The sequence below is a fragment of the Pistacia vera genome, unplaced genomic scaffold (genome assembly GCF_008641045.1).
Source record: "Pistacia vera cultivar Batoury unplaced genomic scaffold, PisVer_v2 Contig52, whole genome shotgun sequence".
Classification (NCBI taxonomy): domain Eukaryota; kingdom Viridiplantae; phylum Streptophyta; class Magnoliopsida; order Sapindales; family Anacardiaceae; genus Pistacia; species Pistacia vera.
The window spans coordinates 1,542,427-1,558,416 of NW_022196357.1; the positions used below are offsets into that span (position 1 = coordinate 1,542,427).

A 15,990-nucleotide genomic window follows, 5' to 3' on the forward strand; every position below is an offset into this window, starting at 1 on the left:
CCATTAGTTTCCATTTCATATAGGAGTCCCAAGCATTTTAACAAAACACAGAATAAAACATACCTGCTGTTAGAACTTTCTAGGTTTGAAGTTGTGGGCCCTAAGTTTACTGCACATTGCACAATGCATTGTGATGTTTAGTTTCATCATTGTGTAAATCCGAAACTGGACAGGTATCATTTACCTAAGAACTGTGAAATGTATAGAAAAGTGTTAAATCAATTTAATGTTCAAAAAAGTTAAGGACGTACGTCACAGTTTGTAATTTTGTTGTTGAATCCAAAGAAGGCAGGTTGTGGCCAGATAGATTATGTAAGATACATCTCTAGCACTTAGTTAGGAGAATGTAACTAACAATGCGTGCTACAGTATAACATTCAGCATTATCCAGATCCACACTGTTTTTACTCAACTTCCAATTTTTTTTTTCCCCAGGAACCCCACAATACTAAGTAATTTACACCTTATCCGAAAGCTGAGCCGAAGTCGTAGATTAGAATGCAAGTTTAGCCTTTTGCTAGAGTGACTTTTGCTAAAACTAGGTTCCAGGAAAAACTCGTCCTGTACTACACCTTTTTCAGTTTGGTACATTAGTTGAGCTTCGTTTTTGGGAGATGCTATACTGAGTTATGCAAATATGTCGAAGTACTTACATATTGAGAAGTTCTGGACTTTTTCTTTAACAGGGAGGGTACCATTTAACATGATTCTTTTCCAAGAAACCCTGAGTACAAAAGCAACCTCATTCACTATATGAGTAACCTATTGGAAGTAGAAAGTCCACACAAATTTAGAAATGGTAAGTTACAGATACTTCCAGGAGCTCACAACTTGAAAAGCGGATGGAATCTGTCACTTTGATTTGTTGAAACTTAATCTCTGAAGAAAAATTATTATAATTACACATACAGACCAGAAACTTCTAACAACCCAACAGTATTGAGGTTAAAAAAAAAAAAAGGTTATAAATAAAGGCAATAATAACTCCCTATAGTTTCAATTCTCTTGTTGTCACGTATGAGAGTATGGAATTGAACTCAGAATTTTGTTATTCTTTAGTATCTACTCATAGGTGAACCACCAGTCATGAACAAAAAACAGAAGAGGACAGAAAAAAACACAAAAGACTATGCTGACATATTCACATATGATATTACAAACTTGGACAATGTTGCCTTACAAATGCCAAACCGGGAGCTCCCATTTGATAATCCGCATTCTTCTCCTCACATTTTTTATTTTTTCATGGCTCAAGATGTTTAGCATGATTATTGCAATATAATACATATCAATGAAATTTTCTGGTGACACTCACATGCCGTTAGAATCTTCGCGTTGGAAAGGATGATGGTAGTTGGCCCTCAAAGATTCCCTCGAAACCCTACTACATATAATATATAAACCCAAGAAAAAAACAATGTAAATTCTCATTTAAAAGCTTAAACCTAAATAACTAAAGTACTTAGATGATTTAGCAAAACCAGAGAGGAAAAAGTAATTACAATAGTGTTCCTCACAATTCTTTCAGATTTGACTCAGTTTCCTTATAATCCATGGATCCTCCTGTAATTCAATGTCCAAAGAGCCCACTGGATCACAATAAAAAGGAATTTTATTAAGAGCTGATGCAGCCATTTTAATTATCAATGGATTTTACTCACCTTCTTTCCCTTTAAGGTTGAAAAATCTTCTGTTGAATTTACGATTCGAAAATTTCAATTTGAGTGATTAACATAATCAAGAGTCCTTCAGACCTCGAGGTTTTTAGATGTACAAACTTGTACGGAATCTCACCACTTACTCCAAATTGTCCACTACATCTGCCAAGCAAAGAAATTTAGATAATTCCATCATACATTCAGTTATCTGACAATAAAAGCCACTCACCAGTACACGAATTCACCCAAAAAAACTAGTACACTGATGTATACATCTTGTTGAAGTAATTTGAGATTGTTTATTTAAAGCTCACGATTGCCATGCTGGGGTTTCACCCTTTGCATCTTAGTCCAGAATATTAGAATATTATAAGTAGTATGGATATCTCATAAAAGAAAAGCTGCAATTTGAATGAACCGAAAAGTCTACAAAACTTACAATGTCTTTAATTTCGCCAACTTACCGAGTTTCGAGTGGCCAGGGACCAGAGTAAGTTGTTTTGTTCTAATATTTCGACATCCCAAAAGTTAGCTTTCTTCAGTTTATATAATTGTAAGTGCATTACCAAAAAAAAAACAAAGTCTACAGTAATTAGCAGAAGTTATATATTAAGAAGGGAACAGAGTTTGAGCTTACAGTATTCTATTCGAAAGCATCCCAAGCTCTTTTGGAAGCTGCCCCGATAATTTACGTAATCGCGAAATCACTGATCAAAATGAAACCTATTAGCATAAAAAGAAGGAATAGTATGAGTTTTCAATTAAAATTTTTATCATGCTTACAGTAATTTACTGCAGTTAGTGCCCGATGGATGGAGAAGTGGAACCTGACAAAAGCGGTATTTTATTCCTTCCTAGTAAAACAGGACAACAGATTTAAGAACACAAAGCTCAAATCATTTTAATGAGTGTTGAGTACAGTAAATTTTTTACCTACTCATCCTCGTCACTCTCATGCACTGGTCCAAATTACTACACAATGAAATAAGGCAATATTAAATATACAAAACCATACAGGGAGTAGGAATGTCAAACTTCCACAGTTCCTCTGGATTCACCCTCGAAGTTCCAATCGGAAATCGTCCTGTAATGTAAGAATGTAAAGTACTAGACTACGCCATGAATTAAGACAGGTCCTTTGTGTACGCTAAAGAAAAAACTTGTAACGCCAAAAATATCGAGTTCGCAAAATTTTCTTTTCTAGTAACTTACATCTCAACAATGTGGCAAGAGTGCCGTGGTTGTAAGAACCAATTTACAGTTTATGAAGTGTAGAAAACCACTCGCCGTCGTGACTTCTTTACTACATGGGGTCTCCCAAACTTTTATTCCATCGACTTCGTTCTGAGATACCTGCCATTTATCCAATATTGCCTTCATGCTGCCACTGTTTACAGAAGAGAAGTAACTCAAAAAATGAAAGAATGAAGTGAGTTACAGAGTCTGAATCATTCTCGGAATTCAAATAATAAAGAAACAGAACCTTCATTAGGGAGCTGTATGTGGCTTGGCTTGATTTAGCTACATCAAGTACAGAATGGTCCAAGAAAATCAACTGCATACAAGCAACAATGCTGAAACTGAGCGCTGATTTCATCAACATATCATTACAGTATAAACCCAAGTATTACTCTGTTTAATACTGTTTCTTCAAGAAATAATAATGTGTAAATTACAACTTAATTAATACTCTAATATACTTTGGTCTTTGTCCCGTGAGACTTCACTAGTCACATACAAATATATTTTGGATAGTTTTTTGATGTTACTTTTTAGCAGAAATGCCTAACCCATACATTAAGTTATGATAATTGATCATAAATAAAGTTATAGACTCTATATACAATACTATGTTATATATATATATATATAATATTGTAATTTGAAGATATTCAACGTTGATCACATGGTTTGTGTTTATAGAATATAATTGCTTTTCAAGTTGTTTTATATTCTAAAGAAGTGAAACTGTGGCCAACTACGATAAAGAATATTTCGTTTTAAATACGCATCCACAATCCAATCCATGCATCCAAATGGCAGCTACTATGTTAGTTCTGGTCATGACCTGATCACAGCCATTATTATTATAGCTGACATCCAATGAATCACGGAGTACATACGATTGGGGCGGCCATGATATTTCTTTATTAGTTTCATATTGAGCCACAGTTTTCCTTCTTTAGAATTAAATACCAACTTTATAAAGACAACAATTAATTCTATACCCCACACATTTGATTCAACGTTTGACATATTCTTCCAAATTACCAAAACCATGCGCCAGCTGGATACCTCGAGCCCCGCAAAATTTTGATTATGCATATGTTACTAATCAATTTTTACTAATCCAAGTATTAATATTGAAATTTAAATTTTTTCTTTTAAGGAATTCAAATTTTCAATGTTAGTACTTTGATTAGCAAAAGTTAGTGCACAAAATATTCTTGCAAAAAATTTTAAGTCATGGAAATTTTTATTTAGTTCCTATAAATTTAGTATTTTACTTTTTAACGTTTAACCTCTTGAAAGTAACTTTCTATCGCATGTGCTCCTATTTTCATATTTGACCCGCCCAGAAAATTTTTGTTACGCCTGCTGCTGATATGACAATGCTTCATAAGATGGTACATCATTTAGTATGTATACTTTTTTTATTCCTTCAGATGGGTATATAGACTAAAGTTTAAGATGCTTCAAACTATATAAATTTCCGAGAGATATTTATTATCACAATATTTTGCTTCAAAATTTATTGTAATACGAAGACCAATGAAAGTGTTAAAAGAGACATACACTACAAATTTACTATACTAATATGCTCAGAGAGCTATTAGTTTTGTCACTATATAAATGGTACAATTTTATTGCGACAAATTTTGTAATAGTGATTTTTGTTTAAATCTTGAAGGATAAAGCATACAAAATTTGTTTTAATTAAATCTGCTATTGTGATTTTATTTTCATTAATATATAAGCTTATTTCACAGCATGGCAAAAATATTTTTATACAAGCTATCACCCTCCAAATTGATCATTTAAGTGTAATATAATATATTGATTGATTGGGACCATCTTTATTCTTCTATATATATTGAGTTGATTGGGGCCATCATTTATTCTTCTATGTTTTGTAGTTTTAGTATTATTCATCAAATACCAAATATTAAGTAAAACAATGTTTTAATGTATGAAAAATTTAATAAGGTTATGAAAATTTAGGGTTAGAGTTTTTTTTGTTTTTTTTTTTGATATTCTAAAATTTTATAAAGTAAAAATATCGGACACCGGGGGACAAAAACCCCTACAACTAAGTGAGCACACTGGAGCGGCCCAAGACACACAAATAAAAGAAGCCCAGCTAACCAGGCTAAGCAAAACCTATACAGCCGGGCCAGATCAAAAAACACAAAGACAGGCCTTACCCGCATGATAAGTGAATTGTACACTAATACAATAATTGACAGCTCCGTAGCCTTATATCCGATTCTGTCACCCCTTGCTCCATCAACTTGTGAATATTTGCCAAACTTATGATTTCTGTGTTCACAGCAGGTGTATGTGTAACAGGTTTCAAACTTCTGAGTTTGATTATTTCGTGTTGATTGTTGCCTCCTTTTCGTTGTGCATACTCTTTCAGATATTTACACTTGGCGAAAGTTGTATTTGTGTACGATCTACCTAATATTTATTTCACACTTATACCGGTTTTAGGATCACCTACAGGTTTTGTAAGATCCCCATTGTGGTCCTAGGGAAAAGTTTGCTTTTTCCCCAATTTGGTTGTGGTCCAAACAAAAGAGGATTCTTTTTTATTTGGGACAACATGGCAACTCTTTGTCTATGCAAGAATTGTGGGCAAGAAACTTTTCTTGCTATTTCTCTCAAACCTTTGTGACATTCTGCTTTTGCGTTTGAGTTCTGAACTTTCAGAGATTTTCTTTTCCTCAAAGGTTCACCAAGAGTACTTATTGCACAAAATCTCTTTTTCACCTCATTCCTTTTGATGACTACAGGACGGTTTCAGTCATTGATGTTGGAGTGTGGCTTCGGTTGGTTAGCTTGGTGGAGCTCAAGTGACTTTGGTGTAATCCCGGTGTGAAGAAGTTCCCAAAGTAACAAGACATTAAAGATCAGAGCGTGGTATTTAGTATAATTAGAACAGGGTGTTCTCTTTGCTGTAACTAAAATCTACTTTAATCATTTTCTGTAATGTTTGTTTACTAGTGATTTGCTTCATCTGGACAAGGTCCCATAATGTAGGGTAAATAAGGTTTTAGCTAAACCATGTTTATGCTTGAGTGTTTTACCTTTTTCGTTCATTATTGATTTGGTTTTTGTTGTTTGTGCTTTAAATGGTTGCTAACCTTAGTGCTAGTGTTCACCAACCCTAACAAAACTTCCCAAGCCCAATCCCAGCAATGAAACCCAAAATAAGAGCCAAAGTAATTGGGACTTGCCAATGCTTGTTGGGCTGTACCTAACACAAGAGGGGAGGACCAGCAATCATCTTATATGACATCCAAGAACATTGTAATGTGATAACAAGAGAAGCAACATCCTTAGTCCTGTTGCCACATTCCCAGTCATCCAATGTAACACATTCTGAGCCCGAATGCACTCAATACCAGGGCAAGAAAAATAATAAAAAGTCTTCCGGCTGTAATTACTAGCAGCAGACCAACACCAGTGGAGAATCCTACAACCCAAAAGGCAAGGCCAAGACTTCTCAGATGAAACACAACACCCAGTCCCCACCCAGGTAACAAATGCAGACTGGATCCACAGGAATATATCATTTAGTAAAAATTAAATATATATATACAATAATAAGTATGAGTGTATTTAGAAATTAAGAAATGAAGATGTTTCATAAAAAGCCCAACGTAAAAGAAGGATATGCATGCTGTAATTTATAATCAATAACCACATTAAATTTGAGGCTCTCCCAATCAATGAGCACGGCTTTAGTACCACGTATTGGGGGGGTTTTATCCCTGTACTTAAACTTGCTAATGAGATGTAATGGCTATTATTATCACAACTTTCTTTAGTCGTATCATCACGAACAAAGGTTGTCACTTCATCAAATTTCCAACCGCTGTCAAGTATCCAGCTTCGAAGTTACTGCACTGACTTCAGTATCTCCACAAAGCATAGCAACTACACGAGACATCGATGGCCTTGATGAGTGCAATTTTTGAGTAACAAAAGAGCTACACCTATCGGCGTTTTACCTTTTTCTCATTGAATTTTGATAATTTGAAGTCCACCAGTTCAATTTGGACAATTCTTCAATGATATGAATGATTGGATCACAAGTAAAAAAAAAAAAAAGTATGGCATGCACATCAATTTTTACCCATGTATATCTTTTAAAGGTGAGAACTTGACTCATTTTAACTGTCGGAATTATATCATGTCTTCCAAGACTTTAGAATTCACAATTAACATAACAGTACCTTAGTTTTTGAGACTGGCAATAATAAATGTTCACTGGTGCTATCATCATGATGATGCAACCCAAACAAAGGCTTAAAAGCATTAATTTTACAATCACCAAGTTCAGATGACAGAGGGCCAAGAAGCTGTTTGTTCCCATATATAGTTGCTCTGATTTGACAATTTACCACAGCTCAGAGGGCACAGTACCGGAGTTGTTGTTCCAATCCCTGCATCCTAGAATATTTGTTCTTCAGTTATAATTGCAATGCAAGTACAAAGCAGACCCTTTAGATGAATTAGAAGTAGAAGGGACAAACTTTATGCATACAATACTACTCAGGAAGCATGCCAAGCTCGTTTGGAAGCTGCCCAGATATGCATTAATAAAATTGAGCTAACAGACAGAAGGGTAAAAAGGTACAAATCTACTCCGAAATCGAGGATTTTCTTCTTCGCTGAATCGGGAGTCTAGAATAAGTGCTCGATCACATGCCTCCATTGTCATCTGGAGGACCTTTTTCTGGAAGTGGCTTACCACTTGTGTTGAAGCTTAAACTGGGTAGAACTCCCTCAAAAGTTAGCTCTAGAGAGGAGGGAGTCCAACACCCATATACCTCATAACAATCCACAATTGAGTAATGGGATAAACAGCTTCTAATGATAAAGTGCCCTTGGGTAGAATTATTGTATGCGTTTGGTTTAATATTTTTATCCCTATTCTGGATCCTATTTTTCAAATCGCGTTTGGTACAATATTCCAAATATTACCCTATTTTTAATTACATTTTAACCCCATAAGGTTATTAATTTCACTAAATACCCCCTGAAAAAAAAGTTTAAAATTAACAAAAACACCCCCATCAACCCAACTTGTCAGATTCCGGCAACCACCGTCGGTGATAGCCGGAATCTGTACACGCCAAACTTCCGACCAGAAATGGCCGGAAGTTCACCGCTGTGGCCTTTCCGACCAATCCACAACGATCTGGCCGGAAAGCCAGATCTGGCCGTCAGCGACGGCCAAAGAATGGCCGTCGTTGACGGTCAACGACGGCCAAATCTTGGCCGTCGTCGATCGAAAACGGCCACATCTTTGGCCGTCGCTGACGGCCAAAGATGGCCGTCTTTGGCCTTTTCCGGCCGTCGACGGCCAAAACAAACCTAGATCTGGCCTTTTCCGGCCAGATCTACCATGGATCTAGCCGGAAAAGGCCATAACGATGTGTTACGGCACAGATCCACAAGTCTGTGCCGTAACGAAATTTTCCGTCATTCCCGGTGGTGCCGGAATCTGACACTGCATGGTGGGGTGTTTTTGTCATTTTACATGTTAGGTCTTTAGTTAAATTAGTAAACCTAAGGGCTTTTTTTATAAATTTTTAAAATTTACCTCGTAATACTCCCATATCCAATAACCCAATACTACCCTTAAAATCCTATCCAAAATACTAAACCAAACGCACCCATTTTATTATTATTTTTGTGCATATAGAACACAATAGAGTAATTTCATTTGCCAGAGGAATTTATATTCATTGCCACCAACCTGCCTGGCACTTTTTTAAAACAAACTTCCTATTTTATTCTCCACTCCTGAATTCATATTCTTTGCTTCATTCATTGGAAGGTCCATTTCAAAGAGCTACCGCCCAACCAACCTCTCTGACGTTGGACTCCCCATCATTCATTGGCTTATCCAGCATGGCAGATGGATCACACCATCCTTCGTTATTTTTGAAAATTCAAGGATAGCCTACTTCATTTCCAAGCTGTCCCCCAATTTGCACACCCGTAATTATAATAAGACTGGTTATGTTGATGGAGGTTTGCAAATTCTTTGCAGCCAGCAAGACAGGGCAATGGCTTGCACTTGCATCTCTTTCTCCCATACGTTCACAACTTTACAAGCTCCATCAGAGAAGGTGCCTATGGTTTCTGGTGAATTTTCTTATGGGAGGAGTTTCTACTGCTGTTTCCAAGACCGCAGCTGCTCCCATGAGCGTGTTAAGCTTTTGATTCAAAATCAGGATGAAGTGATTAAGGCTGGTAGACTGTCTGAACCATACAAGGGAATTTCTGATTGCTTTGCCAAATTAGGAAGATGACGGTGTCATTTCTCTTTGGAGAGAAACACAGCTAATGTTATCAAATACTTCCCCACCCAGGCCCTGAACTTTGCGTTCAAGGATTACTTCAAGAGACTGTTTAACTTCAAGAAGACTGAGATGGCTACTGGAAAGGTTTGCTGGGAACTTGGTCATCTGGTGGGGCTGCTGGTGCTCATCACTAAAAATTTGGAACCATTATTATTTATCATTTGTGTAGCGAAGTGATCAGCCCTTTATGATTGTTTAATTTTATCAATGTAAAAACCATTCTTGATGCATTAGATGGCAGACCGCAATGTTTAAGAGATTATTAATGATTATTAGGTGGAAATAAACCCTGAATTAGCATGTAATCATTAGTGTTAGGCTGATTAACTGCCAGTTTTTTTTTTTTTTTTTTTTTTTTTTGTCCTCCTTCTCTTGAGCTCTGTAAATACACTGTTTTAGATAAGGAAATGCAACCCCCCCCCCCCCCCCCCCCCCCTCTCTTTTTTCTTTCCAATCACCTCTTAATTTGACCTTCGACCTGAACGAAATAGAGAAGCAACAGGAACAAAAATAATAATAGTAAAACAAACAAACAGTAAAGAAAGAATTATACGCGCGATTTACCCTGGTTCACCCATGTGGGTACTCCAGCTGAGTCAATATTATTGAAATAGTCTCACCTCTCTCGTTTACAATGAATGAATGCTCTCACACTCATAACAAGAAAAATATATGTTTATACTAGGTTTAAGAGATTAACCTAGTTTTACAAAAATTCCTATTCTTAAGCCCACCCAAAAGGAATTAATAACTTAAAAGAATCCTACAGCGGTTATACATGGAAAGCCCAAACCGCCTACGGGCTCAGGGGCGCTGCCCCCGCGACCCCCCCGCTGACCGGGCACAGCCCCTCGAGTGCGTCTCCGTTACCCATAAATGCTGAAGTAGTCGACAACTCCAACACGACCAGCTCAAGCCCAAGATGCACTGTTTACTTGCCTGCTGCATTCTCTATACTTTCTACAATGATTTGTGGACACTGTATACTTGATCTATTTTCTAGGGAACCATCGTAATTTACCAAACTTAGCTTACTATCGAACTTGTTTGTCAATTAATACTATAGCGGGGTTGTCAAGTCAGACATGTGAAATGCTGGAAATAACAAATGCAATTGTCTAATCATGGCATTGTAACACAGTTTTGTGCCGGAAGGGTAAGCAATTTGGTAAAAACAAATAACCAGAGTTCCATATTGTTTCAAAAAGATGGCATAGTTCTGTTCCTTTTAATAACCTGGAATCCAGTTCTTATCCTAGAATCCAAGTTCTTATCTTGTATTGCACTTAAGAACTTACTATGGAACTCTGCTTATGAATTGAACAGGCATTAGTAAAATACATTTTCTTTTCATGTACAATAGCTTTCTTGTACACGAGCCAGATTTACTTGTAAGTTTGGTGACCAAAGAGTCAGAATTAAAATACTATGGTTTCAAACTGGTGTCGTTTTAAGTTGCTATTACAGTCGAAAGTGACTCTATTTTGTTGATAAAAAAATCCTTTGTGTAATTAAATTGAAGTTATATTGAGACATTAAGAGAAATTATGAATTACGTATAAAAATCATATTTTGAGTTTTTCTTACTAATTTGGCATGTTTGGATTGAATTGAATTGTGTAAGTTGATATTAAAGATGTGATTATTTTCTAGGGTTGATGTTATCCATTCATGTTTAATGGGACAATTGCAATAACACTTGGTTTGATTTGTCATTTTTCAATAGGCAGTGACCAAATGTATTTGCCACATTTTGTATAAAAATGAAGTGAAGGTCGCAAACAGGAGCCATCCGTGAAGGGACCTTCACCCCATCGCGGAGTTTGGTTGTCGGCCGCGACTCTTTTGCCTTCTCTCCCGCCGACCAGTCACTCTCCACCATCATTCCCCCCACCCGGCGACATACCACACGTTTCCACACCGCGACACTTCACCTCCACCGGAGTTTGCATCGTTTTCCGGTGCCGTTGAGCTCCTTTTATGCTGACCATCCACTCCATCACACTTCCCATCACATTTCTGCCGCCGATCTACCCTTTTCCGACGAATCCATCACCTTGGTCTGACGACTCTTTGACTTCCCAACTCGATTTTGCTCACTTTCCAGTTTACCTTTTCTCCCTAAGACCTTATCCGAACTCCCCATCACCTGAGCTTTCCATCGGTACCTTGGATCCCTTTCCGCACCATTTGTCGAAAGACCCGTCGGAAAACTAACGTATTTCGGCGAGTGTGACTGTTCGTATTTCGGGCTGTCCATTGGTCATTTTTGCTCCTTCTTCACATCATCTCATTGTCGGTTACGTCCCTTTGCCATGACAGCTCCATTCCCACCGTTTCGGCCTTCGTCGACACCACCATGACGGTTGAGCTCCTAGTTGCCTGTTACGATTTAGGGAGATCGATTGCACTCATGGATCTTCTTGGCAGTTCTCACTAGTTGATGGCCCGAATGTTGGATTTTGGTTAAGTTTCTTGTATTCAATTATTTTGTTTTCGTTTCAGTTTGTTTGCGATGCTTTAATATTATTCTGATGCTCGACGTGCTAATTGATAATGTCCATTGAGAACTTTTGTTGATATAACTTTTTCGCATAATTGAACTCATTTTGAGATTATTGAATGTTGATTATGACTTTAAACTACTTCAGTATGATTGCAATCAAGTTGTATTAGCGTTTAATTCATTTCTACCAGGAATGCATTTGTTGTTAATTAATTGGATGATACAAGTTGATAGGTCGTACTTGTTAACGTTGTACCAACTAGTGGTTTAAAGGTTTAGCATTTTTCGGTTGTCAATGATAATCTTTAACCATCGTCTGTAACTAAGACGACGGGGGGACAGGATAGATTATACCTAGATTGCCAGGAGATATTTTTATTGATTTGCCTACCTTGTAGGTTTAGGAAATTGAAGAGTAGGGAGAGGAATTGTGGGAGTTAGTCTTAAGTCGAACTGAATCTGTAGCGGCAACCCTTTAATATTGTGTTTTAGTTAGCATTTATTTTATGCTTTTAATTTCCTGCAATTAATTAGTCTCCTTAGTTTTAATCAATCAATTTGTCAAGTTCCCTTTCGTTAACTCAATATACACTTAGGTTTGAGTCTTGCTCTCTGTGGATTCGACCCTGCTTACCGCTAACTATGGTATTTAGTTGTATATTTTGTGGTCTAACGACCGTTCGACAATTGCCTAATTTGTACAAAATTAGTCTCCATTTTACACTGATTACTTGCCACTGATTTGCTTGACTAAATTATAAAGTTAGCATCTTTGTATTCTGTCTATTTTTTCTCTCTTAATCAAAGATTTGGGATTCTTTCTCGTTTCAATTCTCTCAAATTGATTTTCTCAATTCTTAAGGTTCACATGGTATCGATCCTAAGACAAACGTCAATGGCAAAGATCTCCGATTCTAATCAGTCAGAACTAGTTTTAAAAATGATCCACAAACGTCGAGCTCTTTTAGCTCCATCAAGTCTTCAAGTTGTAACCCAAATAACCAGAGTAACTACAGAGACAATTATCTCTTGGAAATCTCAAGTTCTTTCAACTGTGGAGCTCATAAAGGGTAGCATTAGTACAATTTAGTGAATGAGGTGAATTAAGTCAAAAGAAAAGTTTCCTGCCTATTCCTTGGAAAAGGACAGATAAATTTTTAGTAACCTGACTGTTACTTCGATCTCTGAGTGCATGTTTGGATATGTGTCAAATGTCAATGGTCTACATCCATTTGTTTACCTCTTGAAAATGAATTCCTAAATGATTCTAAGTCCAAAGCTCTTCACTTAAAAACTCTATTTCAAGCTACTCAGAAAGGGAACCTTAGTATAGTGATTATATCGAAAAATGAAGGAATACTGAGAGTTTATCAACTGTGGTCAAATGATCTCTGATAGATTGTTGCAATTCATTTTATTTGTGATTGTTAACCTTACTTCACAATTGAGTCCAGTTTGACTTAGTTACCTTACAAGAAGCACTAGTACGCTTCAAGTATGAAATGATTGAAAGTTTAATTCTGCTGATTTTTAAAGCCCTATTAATATGGCTGCATTAGCACCCCAAGATCTCATTCTCTTTACACCAATCCTTTACCTACATCAGTATCATCACACCATCCATACTATGTCACCTATTAGATCCTTTAACCTGCCAACAATTTTACCTCATTTCTACCTGTCCATAATCCTCCAGTCATCGTTCCATCAAATTATCCTCCCTATTATGGATTTCCTACTCATAGTGTACCTGCATTGAGTGATCAATTTCATGCCTCAGCTCATATAGGACAATATGGAGTTCCTTTTCAAAGTTATAGACCATCTGGGTGTTCCTCCTTTTGTTGAGGGAGAAAAAACTTTGCAACATATACTGTTATAATTACTAAACCTCAACAAATCCACCTTCACCCAACTTGTTATCAGTTGAGAAATTGCTGTGACTCCTTTATTGCCCCAAATCAATTGCAAGGCTTTTGTAGTCATTCCCTGATGCACAGAGTGTAAACTATAAGTAAACTATACATTCCACGAATTTAATTAAAAAAATTGGTGTATAAACTTGAAAAGAGTGCAAAAGTGGGACATGAAAGATTATAATATTGTAACTATTAAAGTATTTTACCAAAATCAGCTTCCTGTATACACTATTCTTCTTTATTGCTCTCCTACTTATGACAATATATCGCAATGGAAAGCACCACAGCGACAGCAATTGAAGCAATGATGGCATGATTATTGAAGTTGAATTCGGCTTCTTCTCTGCAAGAAACAGGAAAATGTTTCATTAGTATGCAAAAATTAATGAGTATTTTGGTAAAATTTTAATTTCTATTCAAAGTGCGTTCTAGTTTACCTTCAGGTCTTGTCACAGAAGCAAGAAGCGGAGAGAGTGAGGCACTGCCGGAGCCAAAGTTCCGTTTTCATTATAAAACGGTGCAGTTCATACCGGCAATTCAACTCGGATACAGCATTCTTCCTCCTTGCTGCGTCGTCCGCAACTGTGAATGGATTGTTGAAGACATCTCTTACAGTCAAAACTTGAAAGGTTCCTGTGTGCCACTGTGCAAGACAGTACAGTGATTGGAGGTGTGAAATTTCCCCTTTTCGTCATGAACTTTCCGAGAATTTGCAGCCTGAGTTACCGTCTCGTTCATCATTCTCTTCACTAGCTCGCTAAACCGACTGCTTCTGAAACGCTGTCTCATTAGCCATCATACCTCCCCCGTCATCATCCACTGGAGAGAAGAAAGGCTCATTTGAATAACGTAAAGGCACTCGTCGTAGCCTATTATTGCTCCTTTCTGAACAGGGCAACGTCTAGTACATCCGAGTGGCAAAATTGACGCAATCTTGGCAGGTTGTGGAATTGAGATCACCCCGGCAAAGAAAGGGCCGTAACCTTGTTGGGGTCGTCCCTGCGGTGGCGTTGAAGAAACCGTTATGAGTGACTATTGCATGGGAGAAGCGAATTGAACAAAAGATTTCGGTTGGTTTGTAGTGTTTTTCCCGTGGGAAGTAGAAGTGTTTGGGCAAATGTGATAAAGGTAAGATGGATCGGTTGCATTTATCAAATTGATCGAGAACACAAAGATAGAAAACTTGAAAAAAAAAAAAAAAAGAATTTACAGGAAGGCATGTTTATTCTTTTGTAGCGGAGAACTCTGGAATTTTTCTGAATCATTATCGAAGCTAGTATATAGTTATAACGTATTTTATGAGTATGATAAACATAAGAAAGATGACTAATAGGAAAGACTCATATGTTGTAGAAGTCAATTTAGAGGTGGAAAGTGGCCCGACCCGCATGGTTGCAGCCAAAACTAACCTACCCGCCAACAAGTGTGGCCGGTTGTCCAGCCACTTTTTCAAACGGGTGGGTGGGCCCATTAACACAAACCTGACGGGTTTTTGTGTAGGTGAGCCAGGCCGGGCCAGGCCACCAAAAAATTATTTTTTATTTTTTAATGTTTTTGTCTTTTCTGTAATTTCTTATAGTTTACTTTTAATATTAATTCAATTCAATTAATTTTGTAGTTAACTTTTCAATATTAATTTATTTAATTTTATACAATTAAATTGTAATATAAGAAAAAATTAGATTTATTCATTTATCAAAAAAGAAAATAAAAATAAGAAATTACAACAATTATTGTCTTATTAAAAACTTACCATTTTGGTGTACAACCTGGTCCAAATGATCCAACCTCTGTTCATCGTTTGGATACGTTATCGAACTTCTCCAAGTAACCAATCAAAGCAAGCTCTGGTTGGGAAGTCGACAGAATGCCCTACTCCGCAACAGTTTGGGAAGATTTACTACTTCAGGTGTATATATCTCCTGATTGCTGGGAATTTCCCGGTTAATTGTGTCAGAGCGCTTGACTTCAAAACCATGAGCTATGAGTTTTGTGATTAGCCTTTGAAGGTGAAACTGACTGATCATTGAAATACCGATAGAGAGCTAATGTGAATTTGAGCCCTCCTTCTAGCGTTAAACTATTGATGCGTGATTTTGACACCAACGACCTCGCATATGTAAATGATAACAAGCTTAAAAGTTACACGTGATTAATTACAAAATTGATTAGAGGATGCTATTATCACAATAACATGCAAAGACTCAAAGTAAATAGGACGATGAGAAATTTTATATTTTTCTCGGGGGGGGGGGGGGAATATCCATATGTTTATCTATAATTTAAATCCATAATTTTTCATCACT

The 15,990-nt window shown here is 36.9% G+C and overlaps 1 pseudogene; it reads left to right on the plus strand.

The window, feature by feature from the left end:
* Positions 1 to 8,804: 8,804 nt before the first annotated feature.
* LOC116106641 lies at positions 8,805 to 9,393 on the plus strand (annotated as a pseudogene).
* Positions 9,394 to 15,990: the final 6,597 nt, after the last annotated feature.